Raw genomic sequence first — 24,107 nt, 5'->3', positions numbered from 1 at the left:
GTGTGTGTGTGTGTGTGTGTGTGTGTGTGTGTGTGTGCGCGCATGTCTGATTCATCAGGAAGGAATGCAAAGAATTTCCTTTCCCCTCAGGGAGAAGGCTGGGCCCCTTTACCTTCAACGAGTGCACAGATTTTAAAATGTTGCAAAGGACCATCAATTTCCATTGAGAGAGAAAAGGAGCTGAAAGAATATTTTGTGAATAAGGATTGAAGAAAGCGGGAGCTGGAATTAGTGATGATGATCTATTTCTCTCACTATTTGATGCTAGTTTTAAGTTAAAAAATAATCCTTTGTTGTTGTTGTTGCAATGTCATTATTTCCACATTTTTAAAAAAGCTAGCAGAAGGGAAGAACACACACTGGGGCCTATCAGAGGGTGGAGTGAGAGAGGAGGGAGAGGATCAGGGTAACTAATGGGTACTAGGCTTGATGCCTGGGTGGTGAAGTAATCTGCACCAACAAACCCTCAAGACACAAATTTACCTGTGTCACAAACCTGCACTTGTACCCCTGAGCTTAAAATAAAAGAAAAACAACAACAGCTTGAAATCAGAAACAAGGTCAATGGCACAACGACTCAACTTTCAATTAAAAAAAAAATTCTGAACAAATCTTCCTACCCAGAGGATTATATGTCCGACTAAAATTTCTAATGGTAAGAAAAGGTATATTTATTTAGAAAGATTACTCCACAGCTCTCAGAAAGGGGAGAGGACTTGATAATTGACAAGGCAAAGTTAATGCTGCAGAAATAATTCTTCTGTTATTTTTAAAGTTTCTTTTGTTGTGGTTTTATTTGTCTTTTAAGAATCACTCAATTATGTGTAATGAGTCAGAGAGGCAATCAGGCTGATACAAAACATTTGACAAGAAAAAAAGTTAAAATGGTTTTCTTTTTTTTTTTTCAAAATTTTGATTAAACATTATTAAAGTATTAGTCAAAGAAAGCTAGTCATAATTTTGTATCTTATGCCAATTTTCTGATGTAAAGAATTGGTATTATGCTTCTTACATGATGTTTAGAACTATTTATTTGGTCAAAATTCTATAATAATTTTATCTTTTATATACATATTTAATTTTATTTATGGAGTAGAGTGTGATGTTTTGTTACAGGTATATATCATGGAATGATTTCTTAATTTAGGTAAAAGATTTTCTGAAGGAGAAAATGAATGTAGGTAACACTTTAATAACATAACTATACTTAATAAAATGAAAGAAAGGGAGGATGAACTGGAAATTTGTTTTTGTTTGTTTGTTTGTTTTGTTTTTCTTCTTCTTTTTTTTTTTTTGAAATAAAAACTGCATCTCCACTTGACCCCAGAGGTCTAGGCTGCAGTGAGCTATGATAGCACCACTGCATTCCAGCCTGGGTGACAGAGCCAGACCCCATCTCTAAAAAAAAAAAAAAAAAGACGACGACAACAGCAACAACAACAACAAAAACCCTGCATCGCTCCAGCAATAGATGTCCCTGCAAAAATAAAAAGCAAAGATTGTTCAAACAGATCTCAAAGTTATGAAATAAGAGATGGAAATCTTTGAAGCTGAAGGCATCAGAGGAAAATGTTTGGAAATGGGATTATTACCATCTCTTCATCGCCTCACCAACTGGTATAAAGTCAGAAACAGCTTTTTAGCAGCTGGCTCACTTAAATCACATGTATAGGTGACTTAGCTGCAAAGAATAATGAACATGTTGGATTTTAAAATATGTTCATAGGCTGCAATGGGAATTCAATAGTAATAAGACAAAATTGAGTTCTTTGCTTGGGTGCAAATATTAATAGCTAACTGTATGAACCAAGAGATAGACACATGAGTAAGCAATAATATGCAGTATATAGAAATTGTGTTGCTTATAGATTTTCATTTTCCCTACTTCCTTGATGATAAAATCTAGATTTTATTTGGAGCAGCAATGTGCTAGAACTGTATTTTCCAGCGTCCTGTGAAGAAAGGTTTGGCCATGAGATTTAAATGGAATTATTTGCACATAAGCTTAAAGATAGCTATTTAAAGGGTATTTACTCATCGGGGAGGTGTGTCTCTTTTGTTCTTGCCCCTCTCGTTCTTCCTGCCTGGAACACTGATTTAATGGCTGGAGCTCTAGGAGCCACATTGTGTCATTGATGATGGACATGAATAAGGGTGACAGAGGAGGAAGGCAAGGGAGCAGTGAGTCCCTGATGACATTCTGGAGCTTCTGTTCCAACTCTGGAATTTCTTTATATGAAAAATAAGCTCTTAACTAGTTATTCCTCTAGTTGAATATCTGTTACTAGCAGAGGAGCTCAGTTCCTGATACTGGTCAGCAATATAACATGATTATGAAAATGATCCAACTGATTTGAGACTACATTAATAAATGAATTATACCAGGGTTAGAGTAAACAAAACAAGACACAAACGTGAAACAGCAACCACAAAAACTGACATATGCCAGAATCTCCTTCTACCACAGTACTTCAAAAAAAGGCAAAAATTATTTTCTTTAAGTCTTCTGAGGGGAAATGATGTTGGGCTGATCCAGACTTGGAAAAATCAAAGAATGTGCTTGGAGGGTAAAGTCAGAAAAGGCTGGTCCTGGGAAGAAGGAGATTCTGCAAACCTGAGAAGGGAATGGAGGGATCTTTGCTTTACAGCACCCTAGGGAAGTCACAGAATCCTGGAAAGAAATGACTGCACAGTGCACTGAGGAAAGCTGTGCACCCAGCATCAAGGGTTGCATTTTAGCTTTGGCAAAGACCCTAAAGCCCAAGCCTGGAGTGAAAAGAGCAGGGTCTCCTGTTTTCACATGGACCACACAGGACTTGGACAATGAACCTCTCTTAGGGGATTATGATGGCCTGAAGATAAGAGGCACATTCCTCAATTTCCAGGACCCACATAATACCTTCTCAACCTCAATCCTACTTTCACATGACCTTAAAGAAGCAATACTGAATAAAGGACATTGAATTTTTCATTAGCATGGTGAGACCAGGCACAAGATTAGATTTAATTTGATTTAGGAAAGTACAAGGACTTTCCTGCATCTGTATATGATGAAACAAAATTGCTATTTTTACAGTATGATATCTTTCATTTAGAAAAAAAAAGCAGTGACATATTGGCCACAGCCCTTCATGAGAGACCAAAGAGCACAAGGAGAGAGTGTGGTAAGTAAAGAAGATTACCTTCAATATGCATGTCCCTTTCTTCTAAAGCAACAGTACCTCCAAGTTTTAGGAAGGCATATGGCTCCCTAGAACACAGTTCATTTCCCAATTTCCCTTCCATGTGGGTGCAGGCATGTGGCTAAGATCAACGAAACAGAAGCAGAGTGGCCGCTTCTGGACATATTTCCTAAGGGACAACGTGCATTCATCCACTGTTTTGCCTTTCTTTTTTCCCCTTCCTCTACCCTGCTGCTTAGAACGTGGGTGCTACCACTTGGATCCTAAGATGCAAGTCAGGTATGGGAGAGCAACAAGCTGGCCAGAGCCTGGATCTGCTGTATTATGGAACACCACACTGGAGGTAAATCACCTACCTGAAATTTTATGCAGAGAAATATACTCCTATACTGTTTAAACCACTTGATGTTAGGTTTTTGGTTACTTGTTGCAAAATCTAGCTACAGAGGTTAGTTACCTAAGTACAGAAGTTTGAGGGAATTCACAGTTTCAGACCAGGTATGGTGACTCACATTTGTAATCCCAGGACTTTGGGAGACTGAGGTGGGAGGATCACTTGAGCCCAGGAGTTCAGATCAGCTTGGGCAACATAGTGAGATACCTTGGTTCTACAAAATAACAAAATAAAAAATTTAGGCAGGCATGCTAGTGCATACCTGTCTCCCCGGCTACTCAGGAGGCTGAGGAAGAAAGATCACTCGAGCCTTGGGGGTGGAGGCTGCAATGAGCTATGATCTCACCACTGCACTCCAGCCTGAGTGACAAAGTGAGAAAGACTCTGTCTCCAGAAAAAATTCAGTTATATCACAGTGTTGAAGGAGCAGGATCTACTTGGCCTTAAAGGAGCGATCACTCAGGGGGAGATAGTGACTGTTTTTTAAAACCTGAAACATCTTGCAGAACACAGATAAGCATTATTCTGTGCGGCTCCAAGGGGTAAATCGAGCACCATGGAAAAAACATTCTAGGAAGATAAAATATGTGGGCAAAATATAGGATGAATATCACTTTTGATACATTTTTGATATTCTTATCAGTATCACTTTTTTTTTTTTTCGAGACGGAATCTTGCTATGTTGCCCAGGCTGGAGTGCAGTAGCATGATCTCGGCTCACTGCAAGCTCCGCCTCCCAGGTTCACACCATCCTCCTGCCTCAGCCTCCCCAGCAACTGGGACTACAGGCACCCGCCATCACGCCTGGTTAATTTTTTTGTATTTTTAGTAGAGACAGGGTTTCACTGTGTTAGCCAGGATGGTCTCGATCTCCTGACCTCATGATCCGCCTGCCTCAGCCTCCCAAAGTGCTGGGATTACAGGTGTGAGCCACCGCACCCGGCCATCAGTATCACTTTTAATTGAGGCCAGTTTCTGATCTGGACACTGTAATTGGCTTTATTCCCTGATATGACTGGTTATTTTCATCAAAACATCCCTTGGATAATAAGCTCGGTGGGGGGAGGGACAGCATCCCCTTCACTTACCATAGTGCCTAACCCTTAGCCAGTGCTAGATAAAGTTTTGTTATGTGGGTTAAAGGACAAAGCATAACTGGAAGGTGGGGTGGCAAGAGAAGAGATCTTTGAGGACAGTCCCTCTCGTAGCAGCAAGCAGAATTTCATTGCTATTTAAATTCAGCTCTTTTTCTTGTTTGGTAAAGTCAAAGCAAAATCTACATAAATAAATGGATCCAAGAATGAGAGGCCATTTTCGTATAACAAGTATGGGATGGTAATGATTCTAGGAAAGAGAAAGGGAAGTTCACTTGCTTTCCCCAATATGTGTGTACATATGTGGAAATACCTAAGGAGAAACACACCAGGAAATATTGTATAAGAACTTCACCACCATTGCTTTCAGGTAGACATTTCAGCCACATTTCAAACTATGCCATCTTGATCCCATTCAGAAAATTTGAACTTTGCAACTAAAACTATATCAGATGTTTTGCTCACAATCAATTTTCTTTGCCTTCCTTTTATCTCAAAAGCTAATTCAGGTGTGCCCTGCTTTAAGCGAGCCAAATACAGTATACTAAAACCCAAACTTGACAACATATAAATTAGGGGATGAGAATTTACATTACAAAAAGATTCTGAATGGTAACTCCTCAGGAGATAGGCAAACGTTGAAATTAAAGTCATTTTATTAGAATAAAATCAAAATATCTCAGAAATTATGACATAAATCAATGAAAAAACACTATTTATTTATTTATTTATTTGAGACAAGATCTCATTCTGTCACCCAGGCTGGAGTGCAGTGGCACAATCACAGTTCACTGCAGCCTCAACCTCCCTGGGCTCAGGTGATCCTCCCACCTCAGCCTCCCAAGTAGCTGAGAGGAAAACACTACTTTAAGGACACAAATTCACTTGAGACATCCTTCATAGACCAAACAGTGCCAATAGAAGTGACTAGATGTCTTTAGAGCCTGGCAAGAAAGAAAAATCTGTGACATGCATGGCTGTTGTCTAAAGGGAATCCTCCCTGTGTACTGGAGGAAATTATTTTACATAAAATTAACTTATAGAAAACAATCACGGTAACAACGTTTTTCCATGATGCTTTTATATAAAGAGTCTTTTGAATCAGTTATATGGCCTTTGTTCATTCATTCATTCATTGGTAAACATTACTTAAAGCCCAGTGTCCCTGAGCCTAGGTTGGTGTGCTGGGCATTCAAGGAATAACTTATGGGGATACTTTTGAAAAGTCCATTCACAGACAAGTAATCATACTAGCTTGGGATGAGTGTCATGGAGTGCAGACAGTCCTATGATGAGTGCTCGAGACTACAGGTGGTTGCAGATGGTTTGATATACGATTTTTCTACTTTAAGATGGTACCCATGCAACCATTCTGTTTTTCACTTTCAGTACAACATTCCGTAAATTGCATGAGATATTTAACACTTACCATAAAATAGGCTCTAAGTTAGAGGATTTTATCGAATTGTAGGCTAATGTAAGTATTCTGAGCTTGTTTAAAATAAGCTAGGCTAAGTTATGTTGTTTGATGTTCATTAGGTTAGGTATACGAAATGCCTCTTCACATCAGGGTCAGCAGATGGGTCTTGGAAGAACAATCACTGTTCCTAAGGGTTTTCATTGTACCCTGTAGCAGCCACGTTGACTGTGGACTATGAGAAAGTTTTGCCTTTGGATCATGCTTGGCTTCAGCAGAGAATCTGGAAAGAAATAGGAAATATCTTTTTAAAACTTAGATGTATCATCCTAAGATGGGAGAGGATAGACTAATCCAAAGACTAGGCTGACCTGAAGACTAGAAAATGATCACATAAAACTCGAGAAGAGAAACTTTTCTACCATTAGGTTGGATATGGAAGACGGAAACCAATATTTCTTGATTATCTCCTGTGTTTTGGGTATTGTCCCAGGAATACTTATAAAAGATGTTCTGCATGGTAGCCATGATATGAATATACTCCATTCTCAAAGCTACCAAATCTTAAGTTAAACCAAGTGTACTAAATGTGAGAGCAAGAAGATGGAAGAACCAGACTGGGAACTAAAGTACGTTTTGTGCCAAAGCCTGTGCCCTTTTCCTGAAGCTGAAAGTAGACTTTCTCTTTCTAACACTATAGAAAAAGACTACTTTCTTCTCCATAGTTCTAGAAGTCAGAGCTGAGTGAGGGGACTCTATATGTCTTTTCACATGTTCCCAATCCAGAGTATTTCTCTAGAGTAAGAGCTTCAGACTGAGACCCAAGTGATACAAAGGGCATACAGGTAACTGAGACAGATAGAAGAGATTAAACCTTTGTTTATGGAAGAGTAGAGAGGAGAGTTGGAGCATCTGCCACCTTGCACTGGGGTGGCTTCATGCAGGGAGCAGGAGATGGACATGTGGAGGATGTTGTCTGGGGGTGAAGCAAGGGGAGGGCAGGAAAGCTTTGGCCTGGATGGACTGGGTAAGGCAAGGAGTGAACTAAGCAGGGGCCTGAGCCAGGAAAAAGAGTGACTTGGTCTGACTGATGGGTTTGGAAAAAAACTGGGCATGCATTGACCAGCCCTTCCTCTTCATTTTATTTCTGGGAGCTGCTGATTTACAAGAATACAGCATATTGCCTTACTTTTTCATGTTACAAGTTTTGCAGGGACAGACCTCCTCTCCAGGGAGGATTTATAGTTGCCAAATGCAGCCTCCGACTGGGTTGGTCAGTCTGTCTCATTCTGCAAGCCAACTTGCTGATAGGGGAAACACTGGCCAACATCAGCATCATCAGTACAAATATATTTTGTATTCCTCTCTGCCTTGCTCTTCTGTCTTATTTCTTACTAGGTCCAGAATTTAAGTGGGAGAAAGCAGTGTGGGCCCCCTCAAATTTCAATAATGTGAACAGGAGGAAGAGGCAGGGTCCAGGAGATATAGTGGATTAGGTGCCACAGGCAGCAAGAATTTGGATCCAATACTGGGCTGTGATGCGGAGAAGAGACATTGCAGTAAGAGGAGCTGAGAGATATACAGGCTGCATCATCTGCAGCTCTTCTCTTATGGAGAGGTTGATTCTGCATGAAGGATCTCCCCTAAGACAGGCAAGAAGCAGAAATTAGGCTCAGCCTAGGCAAAAATGGGAGCAGAGAGTTTCAGATTAACGCAGTTTTGCTCCAAGCCTAAGAGATATGTTCTTTTCTCTTCAAATTCATTTTAATCTGCTGTTTGCCATCAGAAGTCCAAGTAGAAGGAGACAATTCAATTCATTTCTATCCTAGGTTATTAGCTACAAAACTCAAATCTGTTTGGCTCACACAGGGGCCTGTTCACCAGGGCAGTTCATTAAAAGGGATTTGAGATCACAGAGGGTCTAGTATTTGGACAAAACAAAGCATCATAAGAGGCGGTGGCTGGTCCAACAATTCGGGATCTAGTTCTCTCCTCCGGGATAAGAGGGAAAGGGAAGAAAAAATTCCTGCCTTAGCTTCAGACTAACCAAACGTTTTTTTCACGACCATCCTCAAATATATGTGTACGCGTGCCCACACACACACATGATTGTTTTAGCTATATAAATAACATATGTCATTGTAGAAAAATGGTAAGTTGACAGAAGAAGGAGAAAAACCCAAAAGTATCTATTAGGATCCCGTTTGGCTGCTATGATGAGAAGTCCAGAGGAAATAACATGAAGATGGTGCAGCAGCTCCATGATGGCTTCAGGACCCTCCCTCCCTCCCTCCCTCCCTGCTTCCCTCCCTCCCTCCCTCCCCGCTTCCCTCCTTTCCTCTCTCCCTCCCTCCCTTCCTTCCTTCCTTCCCTCCCTCCCTCCCTCCCTCCACACTTCCCTCCCTCACTGCCTCCCTCCCTCCCTTCCTTCCTTCCTTCCTTCATCTTGCTCTGTTGCCCAGGCTGGAGTGCAATGGCGTGATCTCAGTTTACTACAACCTCAACCTCCTGGGTTCAAGCAATTCTCCTGCCTCAGCCTCCCAAATAGCTGAGATTACAGGCTTCCACCATAATGCCCAGCTAATTTGTGTGTGTATGTGTGTATTTTTGTAGAGACGGGGTTTCACCGTGTTGACCAGGCTGGTCTCAAACTCCTGACCTTAAGTGATTGGCCTGCCTCAGCCTCCCAAAGTACTGGGACTACAGGCATGAGCTACTGTGCCCAGCCATAGGATGCAGGTTCTTTCTTTCTTTCTTTTTTTTTTTTTTTTTTTTTTTGAGACAGAGCCTCACTGTCTCCCGGGCTGAAGTGCAGTGGTGCGATCTTGGTTCACTGCAACCTCTGCCTCCCAGGTTCAAGCAATTTTCCTGCCTGAGTCTCCCGAGTAGCGGGATTACAGGCACCCGCCACGCCCAGCTAATTTTCTGTATTTTTAGTAAGGACAGGGTTTCACCACGTTGGCCAGGCTGGTCTCGAACTCCTGACCTCGTGATTCGCCCGCCTTGGCCTCCCAAAGTGCTGGGATTACAGGTGTGAGCCACCATGCCCGGCCAGGACCCAGCCTCTTTCTATTGTTCCATTTCACCATTCTTATCATGAAAGCCTCTGCCTCACAGCTGGTGCCTCTTTGTCACAAGATGGCTGCTGCAGCTCCAGGCCTCATATCCTTCTGTGGCAGGAAGGAGAGAAGCAGTGCCCATCTCAGTAATTGAGAGAGAAGCACAGGTCACAGAATGGCATGGAGAGTTGATACACATGCTTTGAAAAAAGTGTAATAGTCTCAACTGGGTGCATAACTAGAAAAGAGAAGGTTCTCATTTTGCCATCTGGATATAAAATTGGAGGAAGTCTTGATACTTTAACCTGGGCAACGGAACAGCACACAGGTTACTAAGAGAATGGAACAAAAAGTTTCAAAGGAACTTTCTGAGGAAACGGTAGTGCCTTTATCAGAAAAGTAAAAGCTTTTTAAGAAACTTTTGCTTTACTTCTCATTAGCCAGCGCTTTTCGTATGGTCTCCTAGCTGCAAGGAGTTCAGGAAAGTGAGTATTTTTGGCTGGGTCCCTCGTTCCTCTCAATGACATCAGGATTTTGTTGGTAAGGGCAAGGAGGAAATGGCTGCTGGGTAGGAAAGTTAGTGCTGCCTCTGTTTCTGGCTCAGCCCGTGTTCTGCCTCCCCTTCCCTTTCCTGCATCACCCACAGGCTGTTCCATTCTCTTAGTAACACTGTACTGTTCTGTCACACAGGAGAGAGCACCAACGCTTCCTCCAATTTTATACCCGGCTGACAAAATGATGGCCTTTCTCATTTCTAGTTATACATCCAGTCAAGACTATTAGTTTTTTCAAAGCGTATGTATAAACTCTCCATACTATTCTGTAACCTGTTATTTTCTCTTAATGACGTATTGTTAGTGGCTTTGACAGAAGTTAAAATCTGTTGCATCTCAGCTGCATGGAGTCAAGGAGTCAAGCATGCTTCCTTGACTCATATTTACCATATGCCAAACAGTACTAGAGATGCTGGGGACAGGCCCTGAACAAGACCACATAGTCTCAGCCCTCATGGAGCTGATATTCTAGTGGGAGAAGACCATAAATAAATAAGTGAATACATGATACAGCAGATGGTGAGAGGCATTAAAGAGAAAAATCAAGCAGGGCAAGGGAGATAGGGTGTGTTAGGAAGGGGAGAAGTCTCATGTCATATGTGCAGTGGTCAAGAAAGGCTACAGTGATAACCTGAGACCCGAAGAAGATAGAGGGTACCTTGTGTGCATTTCTTGAAATTTACCAGGCAAGCGAAACAGCACAGGCAAAGGGAGTGCACATGGTACACTAGAGGAACAGTAGTAGGGCTTTTGTAACTGGATCAGGGTTAGCAGGTGACAGTGTTCAGAGGTGAGGCAAAGAGATAGCAATGGCTGCTCCAGATATAGTCAGTGGAGCATTTTTTAATCAGTTGCATTGTATTTAGTTATTTTGTTGGACATTCTATTGCTTTCCAGTTTTTCATATTTATATACATTTTTAAAGGTTTGGGTCATTGGTGCCTACATGAAAATAAGAATTGATTAATCTAGTTTTCTGAGAGGAAATTTTAAGTACAACTCACTTCATTTTAAAATAATGAATGATGAGACTTCAGTGAGCTAGGATCACACCACTCACTGTACTCCAGCCCAAGCAACAGAGAGGGAACCTGTCTTTAAATAAATAACAAAATAAGATAATATACAAGCAGGGGGATGGGCAGGAGAGCATACCAAAACTCACCTCATTTGCAAACAAAATAAATTTTTAAATATGCTTAATTATCTTAGCATAATGAGTAGAGAAAAATAGCAATAAATAAAGGAACAAAAAGGAAAATAGGAACAACAAAGTAGAGAAACACAAGGAATAAAAGGAATAAAGTTTCCTGAAGTAAAAGAAAAATTGTTAGTTCTACCTTTTTCTGCGTAAACCCCTGCTCCCCCACACCCCTGGCATTGGCAACAACCATTTTGTTAAGCTCATGGTTCTACGAATCAGGAGTTCAAGGAGGGCTTAGTACAGATGGCTTATTTCTGCTTCACAATACCTGAGGCCTCAGTTGAGGCGATTTGGACGGTTGGGAATAACGGGGCCAGCTCAACTGGGGCCATATAGCTGGGCTCTCTGTTCTGGATATTGGCTGGGTTCTTTTGTTCCCCTTCATATGGTATCTTCTGGGGCTGGAATGTTCAAGATAGCTTCTTTATTTACTTGTCTGGAATCCGTACTAGGATGCCATGGTGGCTAGAAGAACTTTCTCCCTACTCTCCCCCTATCTCTCCTCCCCACCCCCACCGCCGCCCACTTCACTCTCTCCAGATGACTAGCTTGGACATCCACACAACATGGCAATCTTAGGGTAGTTCAACTTGTTACATGGTGGATGGCTTTCAAGTGGCCAGGGTGAAAGTTACTGGTCCTCTGAAGAATAGACCTGGAGCATTACTTCTGTCATACTCTCTTGCTCAGCCCAGCTTTTGCCCATGCAAGGTCCACAGCTGTGGTTGCACAGGCAGATGACTAATAAGACCAGACTCAGGGTCATTCTGGCTCACAGTCCTGAACTGTCCCCCTTGAACCTCTCAGCCACATCTCCTATGTGGCTATCCATTTATTATTTATTTATTTATTTATTTATTTATTTATTTATTTATTTATTATTTTTAGACAAAGTCTGGCTCTGTCACCCAGGCTTGAGTGCTGTGGTGCGATCTCAGCTCACTGCAACCTCTGCCTCCTAGGTTCAACGATTCTCCTGCCTCTGCCTCCCGGGTAGCTGGTATTACAGGTGTCCACCAACACACCCGACTAATTTTTGTATTTTTGGTAGACACAGGGTTTCACCCTGTTGGCCAGGCTAATCTCAAACTTCTGACCTCAAGTGGTCCGCCACCATGGCCTCCCAAAGTGCTGAGAGTACAGGCGTGAGCCACCACATCTGGCCTGGTAACCCTTTTTTAGATCTCAAAGGTACTCTTAGTCAATAACAAATTACAGACTATCTCTATAATCTTTAGAAAGTACTAATTCTTTTTTGTTTGTTTGTTTGTTTGTTTTGCTCTTTCTTGGTGATATAATACTTTTTTTTTTTCTTTTTTTGGCTTTGCTTTTAGAGTAAGTTCATATGTGCAGCCTTGTAAATGGTAACTTGTCCAAGGTAACAGTTTCTGCCAGGAGAGTTAAAGGGAATGTTGATTGTATTTATTTTACTATCTGTGTACTTCCTGAAAGAAGGGCAGTTTGATAAAATATTATTGTGAAGGTGCTCTGTTTGGGGCACTTATTTGCAAGTCTGCATTAGCTAATTCCCTCCAGACTTTTGGATTCATGTCATCTGGACCCACTGATTTGTGTATGTTCAGATTTTTCAAGTATTCCTTTACCTGCATTGACAGAGCATGTATTTGACAGAATAATATTAAAAAATATAAGATGGCAAGCAGATGGTCAGAGTCTTGACTGGAAAGAGATCTTGTTGAAAATGGTTTGTGAATGCAGACCATGCTTTTGTTTATAGGAATGTCCTTTTAAATATTTAGTTTGATCACCAGTGGAGGTCTTGAAAGAAAGAGCCCAATGCCTGCAAGAATATGTTAGTTGATATCCTCTACCTGAAATAATGGCTTCCTTAAAAAAAGTAAAAAAGGTAAAGAAGTTTTTTATACTCCTTGCTGCCAGATGTCTGTATTGCTACCAAAATCATGGAGGTGAAAAAACCTTTTCCTGATCCCCATGCCTGATGCCGCTCTTTCTTTTCAAAGAAGAAAGAAATGGAATTCAATCTAGTGAAAACAAGAGGAGGAAAAAGAAAAACCAAATGGAAAGATAAAGACTCATACCAAGCAGAATTTCCAAGGACCTCAAGTTTAGTTTCGTTGTGTTGGGAAAACACGTTGGAGAAAAATCTGGGCTCTGCACTGATACTTGAAATAAGAACACTAAGAACTGTTCTTTAAATAAGAACAGTTTCTTATTTGAAGAATAGAAAGACCAATTTAAAACTCTGGGCACACTGCACATGTTGCAAAGAGAAACTTGGTAGAATAATACTTGAGTTTTTTCTACAAATACTTTTTTTTTTTCCCCCCTGGATGCCAGTGTCCTGATAACAGAAAAGAATGTAGATTGGTATTTTGGCAGTGACCCCTAGTACCTTTCATTATTCACACAGTCAATTCTAGAACCCTCTTGCCATTAGTCTCTGGCTGTCACTACTGAAAACACAAGTGGAGAGGAGTTTGTCCAATGCCATTAGAATGTCAGAACCAATACCCTGCTTTCCAGTCCTTGAATCCCCATTCCAGTTGCTAAGACATAGGGACAGGGTGACATCAACAGAGCAAGCCTGGAAATTACTTATATCTATTAGCCACTATACGATGCTGAATATTTTGAAAAGGTTGAATATTTTGGGAGAGTGAAACTTCTATCTTTAAGACGCAGATACATTTAACCTTCATTGTCTTATACCAGGATACACACCCATGTACATAAGCACCTACCAGACTAATAGCCCTATGCAATTTTATGTCTTCAGGTATCTTTCTTCTGTTTCTTACAGCCTGCAGTATTTTTACTCGTTTTTCTACATTTACTCTTCTTTTCTCTCCCTTTCTTTTATACACAACCAAGTTCTTTCTTTTACATTCTAGGCCATACCTCTATTAGGAGTTATGACTAAGCCATTTTAGTGGTTAAAATGAAATCTTGTTTTAAATGTTACCACATTGAAATGTTCAATAACTAATTCTCCAAAAAGACACTTTAAAAGATTGTTTTTCTTTGCATGGAATAAAACAATTTATCATTATAAAGCTATGGGGGCTGGGAAATATGGCAGCAGCTTCATTTACCTGCTTCCAGATAAGACTGGTTTTGGCATCCGGATAAGTGGGTCTCTCATGGGAAAGGGAAGATTATTTCATATGAGATAGACCAGTGTGAAGAAAATTAGTCAAATAGTAAGTGATTGACTAACGATTCATTAAAAAACCAATTTGCCAAGGAAACAATTTTCAACATTATTGATTCACCAAGAACTTGTTGCTTTGTAGTTCTTGGCACAACCATTTGAAAAATTCCAAGCTTAAAACCATTGAGTATCTTCACACTCCCATTATATCAGTTCATGACTCACAGTCACAGGCATACAAGCCTCTCCTTATCCATGTATAAAAATATTCCTAGTCCATACTTGTAATGCAACTCCTCTCTCTCCCTGTCAAGAAAGAAAATCTGTAAATTATAGGAGGCAGGAAAAGCAAGAGATTGGTTTCACTTCACTATACTATTTAAAATTCACTATACTATTTAAAAATTCATTGAGATGGATGATATACCTGTTATCTGAATTTTTTAAACCCAAGAACTTGTCTTTCTCCAAAGTAAGTTGTATATTGAGCGGCCTCACTGAAACAGACATTCCTGTTACTTTATTTCTTGTCAGAACAAAATTATGAATCATTAAATGGGCAAATGAGTCATAGGGCCAATTCATCTATTGACAAATTGCTATTACCTGAAATCAACTTTGATGAATTCATCTAGAACCATCATAAAAGTTCTCTTTTAAACAATTCTGGAATGTATACATTTTCTCTCCAGAATTTTTAAGTTCATTCATTTTTTTTTTTTACTATCAGTAAACATGCCAATGAGCTGATTTAAACAGTGAAGTCATTCATCAATATATACTTATTAGGTACCTAAGATAAAATATTTTGTTAGACACTTATAGGTGAAGAAAAGAGAGGAAATACTAATGAAACAGGTGATGAAAATTCTTCTCTTTGCTGACGCAGAAGACAAAATATTCATAAACTGGCTGACTTGAGAACAATTACAGAACATCCCATCAACAAGTTCACAATGGTACCACAGTGTGATGTGCCGACAGCTCTGACCTCCTACTGGATCATGCCCATAATCCATTCCCAATGTCTAGGCAGGAAATTCATCTTTTTTCCTCGAGCATGATATCTTTTTTTCCTTCCAAGGTAAAACTTTTTTCCCATTTTCAATATCATAAGATATTCTTCTCCCCAGGCAAATCATTTTAAACCTTACAGGTATTTTTACACTTTTTGTTGTTTGACTCACATATGTCTGTTTTGATTTTAAATTCAATAGGAAAAAAATCTGAATGTAGAATACTTCATAACACAGAAAATACTTAAAAATATACCAAGTTAATATTTTAAAAATATATTTATGTACATACATGTGTAGATGATGATTTTAAGCAATACATCAGGGATCAGATGTCTTTAAACATCTACTTTTGAAATCCTTCTGGTATTCAGAGAAAGCTTGGCCCAAGTTAAAAGACCAGGTGACTAACCAGTGAGCCAAATAAGATCTACCGAGAATACAGGAGGCTTAAAAAAAAAAAAAAAAAAAAAAAAAAAAAAAGCCTGTAGTTACAAAAGATGAGTTTTCTAATTTAAATGCAACCAAAGTTCCCAAGGATGCAAAAAGAAACCCAGCCAGTGTCAGATCCCAAGGTTTTGGGCCTCTGACATTATACATAATTTTTCAGACATGCATCTTAATTACTAGGAAATACTTTAAAAAATAACCAAAACATTACAACAGGTCCTGAGGCATGGGAAGAAAGTCCAAAAACTGAGCAGCACAGTTCTCCAGGGTAGTGACCACATTTCCTCTATTGTTTCATATAGCAGTGTGCATAAGGTTGATGGGCAACAAATAAATTAATAAAACATTCATGACTGGAGGGAGTTTTCATAGAAGACACAAATAATATGTTACAAATACCGACAAGCAAAATGGTACAATTATGTAGTTTGATTCCTTTCAAATACTTGTTGATGTCAATATAACCAGACATGGCCCACTTCCACGTATTCAGCCTTAGCTGCCTTTAGAGACTGTTCAAAATTTAACTAATGCACTGGATTCATAGTTTGCTATATTTGAGCATCAGCATAGTAAGAATTAACAAAACAGAAATGTCTGTTTTTAACATAGCCATTGCACTCCAAGATTTGTTACAAGTCCACATCTGCTATCCGGGTCCTACCTCATACATTTTATTTATGAGAAAAAATATATATAATGCTGAATTTTTAAATCCTTGAAATGCAGACTTGGAAGAGCCTTTAAAGATGTCCTAGTCCTGCCATCCAAGTCCAAATTCCTCCTCATTCAAGTCTAGACACAGAGATTCATAGCTGGCCTGCAGCATCCATACATTTTTGGTCTGCCTAAAGCAAGGGTTGGCAAGCTGTTCCTGTAAAGGGTCAGAAAGTAAATATTTTAGACTGCGTGGACCATACAGTCTTAGTTGCAACTACTTCTCTCTGCCTTTGTAGTATAAAAATAACCAGAAACAACATGTAAACAAGTGAGCATGGCTGTGTTCCATTAAAACTCTATTTACAAAAACAGACAGTGGACAAAATTCAGCCAACCTCTGGTCTAAAGAATTTGCTGTCAAGCATGGCATGGAGCATCAGGATGGGTGGAAAAAATAGCCTAAATAATGCAAATAAAATACTCATGGTGAATATCAGCAAAAACTATCTCTGACTTTTCAGTCCAAAGGACTCAGATTTTTTAAATAAATTGAGCTTCTTACTAAATACTTTTGTTGGGCCCTATTAAGTAAAGTTCACCTTCCTCTACTCCATCCCTCTAGCCAACCCAAAGTCGAGATAAAAGAGAGAAGCTGCCAGGCGTGTTGGCTCATACCTGTCATTCCCATACTTTAGAAGGCCAAGGCGGGTGGATCACTTGAGGTCAGGAGCTCGAGACCAGCCTGGTCAACATGGTGAAACCCCATTTCCACTAAAAATACAGAAATTAGCCAAGCATGGTGCTGCATGCTACTCAGGAGGCTGAGGCATGAGAATCATTGAAACCGGAGGCACAGGTCTCAGTGAGCCGAGAAAGTAAAACATCCAAGCAATCATTTACATGCATTCTGGATATTCTTAAGTGTGATGTTATTTTAAAACAAAATTAAATAGACTCTGGTTGATAAGAAAAGAATGTTATAACTTTGTCCTAAGTGGATGGCACCCAATCACATGCAGATAATAGAGGTGATCTGAGAACACTGGATCTGGAAGTTAAGGCAGTGCTCATATCCACATGGAAGATCACATGCGGAAGCTCATGTTGAAATGAGGGACAGCACGGCCTATTACAAAGCCCATGAGCTGTGGCATCAGAACCATCTGGATTGGATTGTTTCTGCAATTTAGTAATTCTGAAACACTGGACATATTTCTTAATTTTACTGAGCCTACAGAACGTCATATATAAAATGGAGATAATAATATTTATTTCTCAGGATTGTTAGGAGGGCCACATTAGGTAAGTCCTGCAAAGTACCTAGCACAGTGCCTGGCACATAAGAAACACTGACATTCTATACAGAAAGAATAATGACTGCTCTGTTATAAAACTTAGCCAACTCACCACTATTTGGAAAAATCTGCAACCAAAAATCTGGGACCAAAAAAAAAAAAAAAAAAACAAAACTAACTTTTATCCTTTTTAAAATGGCTTACTTCTATATTTCCTGAGGAAAATGTCAATTGCAGTTACATCAAGAGCTTAGAGAAAGGCATTGAACTTAGCACAGAAGTTACCTGTTTCTCTCACTTTTACTTTTCCTACAACTCTTTGGCTATTCAGTGAGGTTTGGAATTAGCCAGAGTTAGCCATTTAAGTTTCCTTTCAGGTGAGAACTCATGACTCAGTAAATAAAGATTCCAGAATGTTGTATGCTAACCAGGTCTTCAAGTGATCAGCAATGAGAGGAAAGTCTTACTTGTTTTCCTTTGAAGGCAGCCCTAAGACCACCCAGGAGCTTATGACGCTCGAGAAAGTAACAGCATGTTTATGTAGGAATGTGAGCTGCATAGAACATGGCACACCTGTACCCTGTGGTCTTCACAGACCCAATTAGCTTCTGGAAAGAATTCAGGGTAGAAATTCTTAATGGGATGCCCCAGAAAGTGCCTCAGTTCTGAACACCGAAAAATAATTTCTCCAGCTCTGCCTGCTGTGCGTAAAATATACTCACTAAAAACTACTTAGTTACCCAAGGAATACCATATAAGAATCTTTGACATTCAGAAAAGAGACTTGACTTATTTATAATGAGAACTTACAGTGTTGTTACAGGAAACCGATTCGGAGCTTAATTGGAGACTTTCAAAATCCAGAGCCATTCAAATAGGGAATCAGCTCTCCTGTTAGGTAGCAAATTCTCCATGATGGAAGTGATGATCTATCAGAGGTATTATGGAAAGTATCTCTGTAATGGAAGGAAGGAAGAAAGATTTGCCTAAATTGTTTTATTGTTATATATTTATTTAACAAGTATTTTTGAGCATCTGATGTGATCTGGTACTTTTGAAGTTCTGGCACATTGATAAGGGTTAAGGATATAAAGGAAAACATAATGATATTTTTGCCCTTAAAGGACTTAAATATGAGTAGGAAGATAGACAGGATAGCCAATGAAGACTGTAGAGCAGAGATACTACCCTAAAGAGATGCACAAAGATAGAGCACCTCACCTAGCAGGTAATGATCAGAGAAGGGTTCCTGGAAGAGCCAACACTGAACCTCAAAGGGTTAAGTAACATAAGTTGGTCAGCTGGAAGAAGGAAACAAGAAGCCATTCCAGGAGAAAGAAACGACATAAACAAAGGCACAAGAGGGTCATAGAGGTGAAATAATGCTTCAGCCAGTCTACAGGATGTCATTAGTGGTGGATCCCAGAGCTCTGTCATCAACCTGTCCCATTTATTTTTGTAAAAAAAGTTGTGTGTACAGGGTCCCTAATGAAAATTGTGAATATGAGTCTGAGATAATACATAACGCATTTAAATAGCAAAATTAAGACCCCAAAGAGGACACAGTAGGAATCTAAGAAATAATTGTTGAATCCGTAACTCTTGACAGGGTGATTAGATGGGTGCAGAAATACAGTATACGGGAGAATCGGGCAAATAAAAACCCATGTAAAGAAAGATTTAGTAATCTGAGGTAAATAAGGCAAAGCTGTTAACATGTTAATCTTGGTGATGAGTTCATGAATGTCTGCTATTTCATTTTCTGCACGTTTAAATAGTTCAAAGCACTTGGGATTTTGATAACTATAATACCACAGTAGGATTTTGTTGCCAAAATTCAAATGCATTTTTTGGCTGGCGTAAGGGAAGTCAGAATTCAGAAGGAAAGATATGTCCGTCTCCTCTATTCCATGCTGACCCGATCCCATGTGCACAGTCTGAACAGTCCAGGAATTTATAATTATGGACACATGTTCAGCTCTGTTCCGAGAAGAAATACAAGTGAGTAGGGGCTCAAAACTATGTTCTATGAGAAACATTTGAAGGAATGATGGTGCTTTGTGTGGAGCTGACTCGAGAATTCTAATCACTGTCTTCAAAATGTTCTCCTGGAGATAACATGAGACTTGCTATATGGAGCTCTAGAGGACAGGCCTACAGTGGTGTATGTCATAAGTGTGTTTAATGGACACTCATTCAATTGGATGAGCTCTGCAAAAATAATCCTATTTTTAGAGAAAAATACAAGTAAGCAGTGTGGGTGGCTCCTTCAGTCATTCTGCTTAATGAGTGTATATGTGCCCCAGAATGAGCAGGAGCCAGGAAGCATGAGCTCTCCCATCTCAGGTCCATTTTGCCTCTCAGAACATAAGTATCTCCCCAGTCTGAGTGTAATTCTAGCTTTGTAAAATTCATATTTTTTAAAATGCCTCCATCTCCATTATGCAAACCAACTACATTTTCTGCTTTTCAACCAAAGAAACAGTCATCAGTTCCAACATGACAGGAATGCTGGCTAACAAATCATAGGCTAATAATGGCTGGGTTGCTTTCCTGAGGAACTTTCAAGACCATGTTTGGCCATATTCAATTGCTGCCTCATGTGGCTTTAGAACCAAACCTCCTGCAAAAGATACAACTTCACAATAAAACCAAATGTTAAAATTGCAGGGAGAACGGTTTTAGCTTAACCCAAGGAAGAATCCTTTAACACCTAACTTCTTTGAGAAATTAAGAGGATTTTCTCTGATATCAAAGATATTTAAACAGAAACTAGATGATATTTTTTCTTTGCAGATGGGACTCAGGGATTTGACAAGAGAGGTTAATCAGACCCAAACTAGTTGATCTCTTATAATCTTGAGGTTCTAAAATTCTGTGAGGCAGCGTTTCCGTGCTACCTACAGAGGGGTCCATACGACGTTGTTCTTAATTTCAGGTTCCTGTCATAACTTAAAGAGAAACTTTCACAATGTCTGGAGCCCTTGATATCCTGCAAATGAAGGAGGAGGATGTCCTTAATTTTCTTGCAGTAGGAACTCACTTAGGTGGCACCAACTTTGACTTCCAAATGGAACAGTACATCTATAAAAGGAAAAGTGATGGCATCTACAGCGTAAATCTGAAGAGGACTTGGGAGAAGCTTTGGCTGGCAACTCATGCCATTGTTGTTATTGAAAACCCTGCTGATGTCAGTGTCATATCCCCCAGGAATACTGGCCAGGAGGCCATGCTGAAGTTTGCTGCTGCCACTGGAGCCACTCCAATTGCTGACTGCTTCACTCCTTGAACCTTCCTAACCAGATACAGGCAGACTACTGGGAGCCACAGCTTCTTGTGATTTCTGACCCCAGGACTGACCACCAGTCTCTCAGAGGGGCATCTTGTGTTAACCCACCTGCCATTGCTTTGTGCAACACAGATTCTCCTCTACGCCATGTGGGCATTGCCATCACATGCAACAACAAGAGAGCTCCCTCAGTGGGTCAGATGTGGTGGATGCTGGCCTGGGAAGTTCTGCACATGGGCGGCACCATTTCCTGCAACACCCATGGGAGGTCATGTCTAATCTCTACTTCTACAGAGATCCTGAAGAGATTGAAAAAGAAGAGCAGGCTGCTGCTGAAAAGGCTGTGACCAAGAAGGAATTTCAGGGTAAATGGACTGTTCCAGCTCCTGAGTTTACTGCTACTCAGTCTGAAGTTGCAGACTGGTCTGAAGACATGCAGGTACCCTCTGTGCCTATTCAGCAGTTCTTACTGAAGACTGAAGCGCTCAGCCTGCCATGGAAGACTGGTCCACAGCTGCCACTGCTCAGGCCACTGAATGGGTAGGAGCAACCACTGAATGGTCTTAAGCTGTTCTTGCACAGACTCTTAAGCAACATGAAAATAAGGTTGACAGAAAATAAACATCAGTTTCTAAAAAATAAAGAATAAAATTCTGTGATGCAAAGACCAGAGTCATCCTAAGTCGATGGTATAGCTCATATCACATTGTTGCTCTTTCCATCCTTCTTTCTTTAGATTTCTTGTTTTCTGATCTTTTGAAAACAACTTGCTCTGTCAAGAAGCATTTTCCAATTTATCTCTGTTCTAATGTGATAGATAGTGGAGTACTGTAGGTACCCAGGAACGGTAACTGTTGCTGCATTATTAATGATAGCTCCATTAGATTTTAACTTCTTTTTTCTTCGTTAACAGCACTCATTTTGCAGGGAACTTTTACTTTTTCCTGTGGCTAAATCTTAGGAACTCAAGATCCCAGTTTAGATGGCTTCTTTAAAAGTGGATGTTTAAACGTATGAAATTATTAGGGCCAACAGCAAACTCCCAGTAGAAGGGGAGAGCTCAGAGGTGGAATTACCTATCGGTGAATAAGAAAAATCCAAAACTTAGTGGCTTACAATAAATCTTTTTCTCCATCTCACAGATCTGCAATTTGGGCAAGGCTCAGCAGGGACAGCTCAGCTCAGATGCTGAGAATGACTTCTGGAACCTGGAATCATCGGATGGTTACTCCCACACAGTAACCTTCAGATGACTCCAAGCTCCAGGCTGACCAGAGGGACCACAGCTGAGGTCATCAGCTGGAACACCGACATGTGGTCTCTCTCTTGGCTGCTTGGCTTCCTCACAGCATGGTGACAGGGTCCTAAGAGCAGCTGTCTTAAGAGAGCCAGGTAGAAACTAGATCTTTCTTTGTGGCCTAGCCTTAGAAGTCACATAGTGTCACTTCCACCATAGTCAAAGGCCCTCTCAGGTTTATGAGAAGAGTGTCAACATCAAGTTTAAGAAGAGTATGTATGATGGGATATCTACTGCAGCCACCTTGCGAAGTACAATCAACCATGAAATGGATGATTCATTTGGAAACAAGAAGACTGGGAACCTTCTCAGTTTGATTATTTGCATTCTGTGTTTAGAAAAAAATTGCATGTGTTTCATCTCCTTTGTTTTGACATTAATCTTGAATGTATGGTTTCAAAAGTCTATAGATTTTTTCAGGTGACTTGGCTACTTGATTAAAATAGATGTAGGGAAGGTAAAACAAGTGCCTGAATTTAAGGTAAAGAAAGCTATGTGCAGACATAAACTTGATGAATAGTTTGCTATGGCTACATTAATTGACAGCATTGCTGTCAACACTAGTCTTGTGAAAGACCTCCTTTCTTCCACTTGTGCAGACAGTTGGACATATGCTGGAGTTCTGTACTCAGAGCACAGCAGACATGCCACAATCACCAAATGCAAGAATTAGCACAGGGGACTAGAGAAAGGACGATTCTGACTAGTCTGCCCTCACCTTTCTACTCCGTTTATTAAACTTCTGTCACCGCCGCACCCCAAACTACCTAGCCAATAAAATAAGAGATCCAACACAAACCAAAAATTTACTATTTAATTAAAGTATCTAAACATTGTTTTAAATCCCAGTATAGTTTTAAGTGATGAGTGGGCTCGTTGCATTGTGCACATGCGTGTATGTATGCATGTAAATGGCTGATTGTTCTGAAACTTTGCAAGGATCGGCCAAGGACTAAATTTTTTAAAAGTCTACATTTGGAGGCTTCCAGATGAATGGTTTCCTCTGGTTCACTCAAGCAAAAGAAAGGAAGGAAAGAGAAGAAGGAGGAAGGGAAAGAGGGAGGAATGAATAAGAGGACACAGGGGGAAGCATTCCCCCGGGATTTTGACATTGCATTCCCCCTACGAAGATACATTGCTACTGTTCATTTCCAGTGTTTCTCCAAATAAAAGTCATAAATGTGGTGAATGTCATGACATGCATGTGATTCTGTAGCATCACAAAGGCCAAAAAAACTCATAATATGTTCATACGACTTTTTCTTTGGAAGCCATCCTGAATCTTACAAACTACAGTGAGAAACAGTAATTTTTCTTATAAGCAAGAAGCACATAACTCCTGCTTATTCTTCAAAAATGGTGGAGAAATAAGTCCAATGAAATGATGACAGCTGAAACAGCATCTCTAAAGCAAAGGTTATGCTAGTAGGCTATTCTAGAACTGTTTTTCCTCTTCTTCTCTTCGTTCCTTAGCACAAGAGAACAAAACACTCCTTGACCTCCCTTAATCCCCAAGCCCATCTTTCTTTACCACTGCCGAATAATTTGCTCTTCTGAGTACCTGCTGTGGAACTCAGGTGGTGAGTTCAATGGGCTTGGCAATGAGACAGGATTTACCGAACTCGTCCATGCTTGAGTTTAGTAAATCCACTGGTTGAATCACCCAGGTTGAGATTTATTGATTTAAAATTCCCTAAAAACACGCTGCAAAACATTCCTAATCCCTAAGATGGCATCTATACTCTCTTTTGGAGCTCAAAGGTTCAAGAGAAGTTTGTGGATGATAAGAGAGCATTAAGTTTCCCGTCAGAAATGTTTGGGAAGATAGATAGTTTTTTTTTTTTTCTTTTTTTTTTTTCCACGCTAGATTAAGGGTCAGGAGAATGCATACATTTAGTATAAAAAGGAAGGGAGTTTCCTCTGAACGATAGTATCACAGCTCAAAATCCCAGTGGTCAGCTGGAGCCAGACCAAACACACCTTGGGAAACAGGAACTTTAATCTGTCTGGCTTATGGGTGTGAGATGATTCTTTGGAGGCCAAGGGACAATGAGGTAACCAGG

At 40.1% G+C, this 24,107-nt stretch overlaps 1 pseudogene; it reads left to right on the top strand.

The window, feature by feature from the left end:
- Nucleotides 1-2,992: 2,992 nt before the first annotated feature.
- Nucleotides 2,993-21,519, top strand: LOC119623872 (small ribosomal subunit protein uS2B-like; annotated as a pseudogene).
- Nucleotides 21,520-24,107: the final 2,588 nt, after the last annotated feature.

This window comes from Chlorocebus sabaeus, chromosome 11, assembly GCF_047675955.1.
Source record: "Chlorocebus sabaeus isolate Y175 chromosome 11, mChlSab1.0.hap1, whole genome shotgun sequence".
Classification (NCBI taxonomy): Eukaryota; Metazoa; Chordata; class Mammalia; order Primates; family Cercopithecidae; genus Chlorocebus; species Chlorocebus sabaeus.
This window is presented reverse-complemented; position numbering and strand designations above follow the sequence as displayed.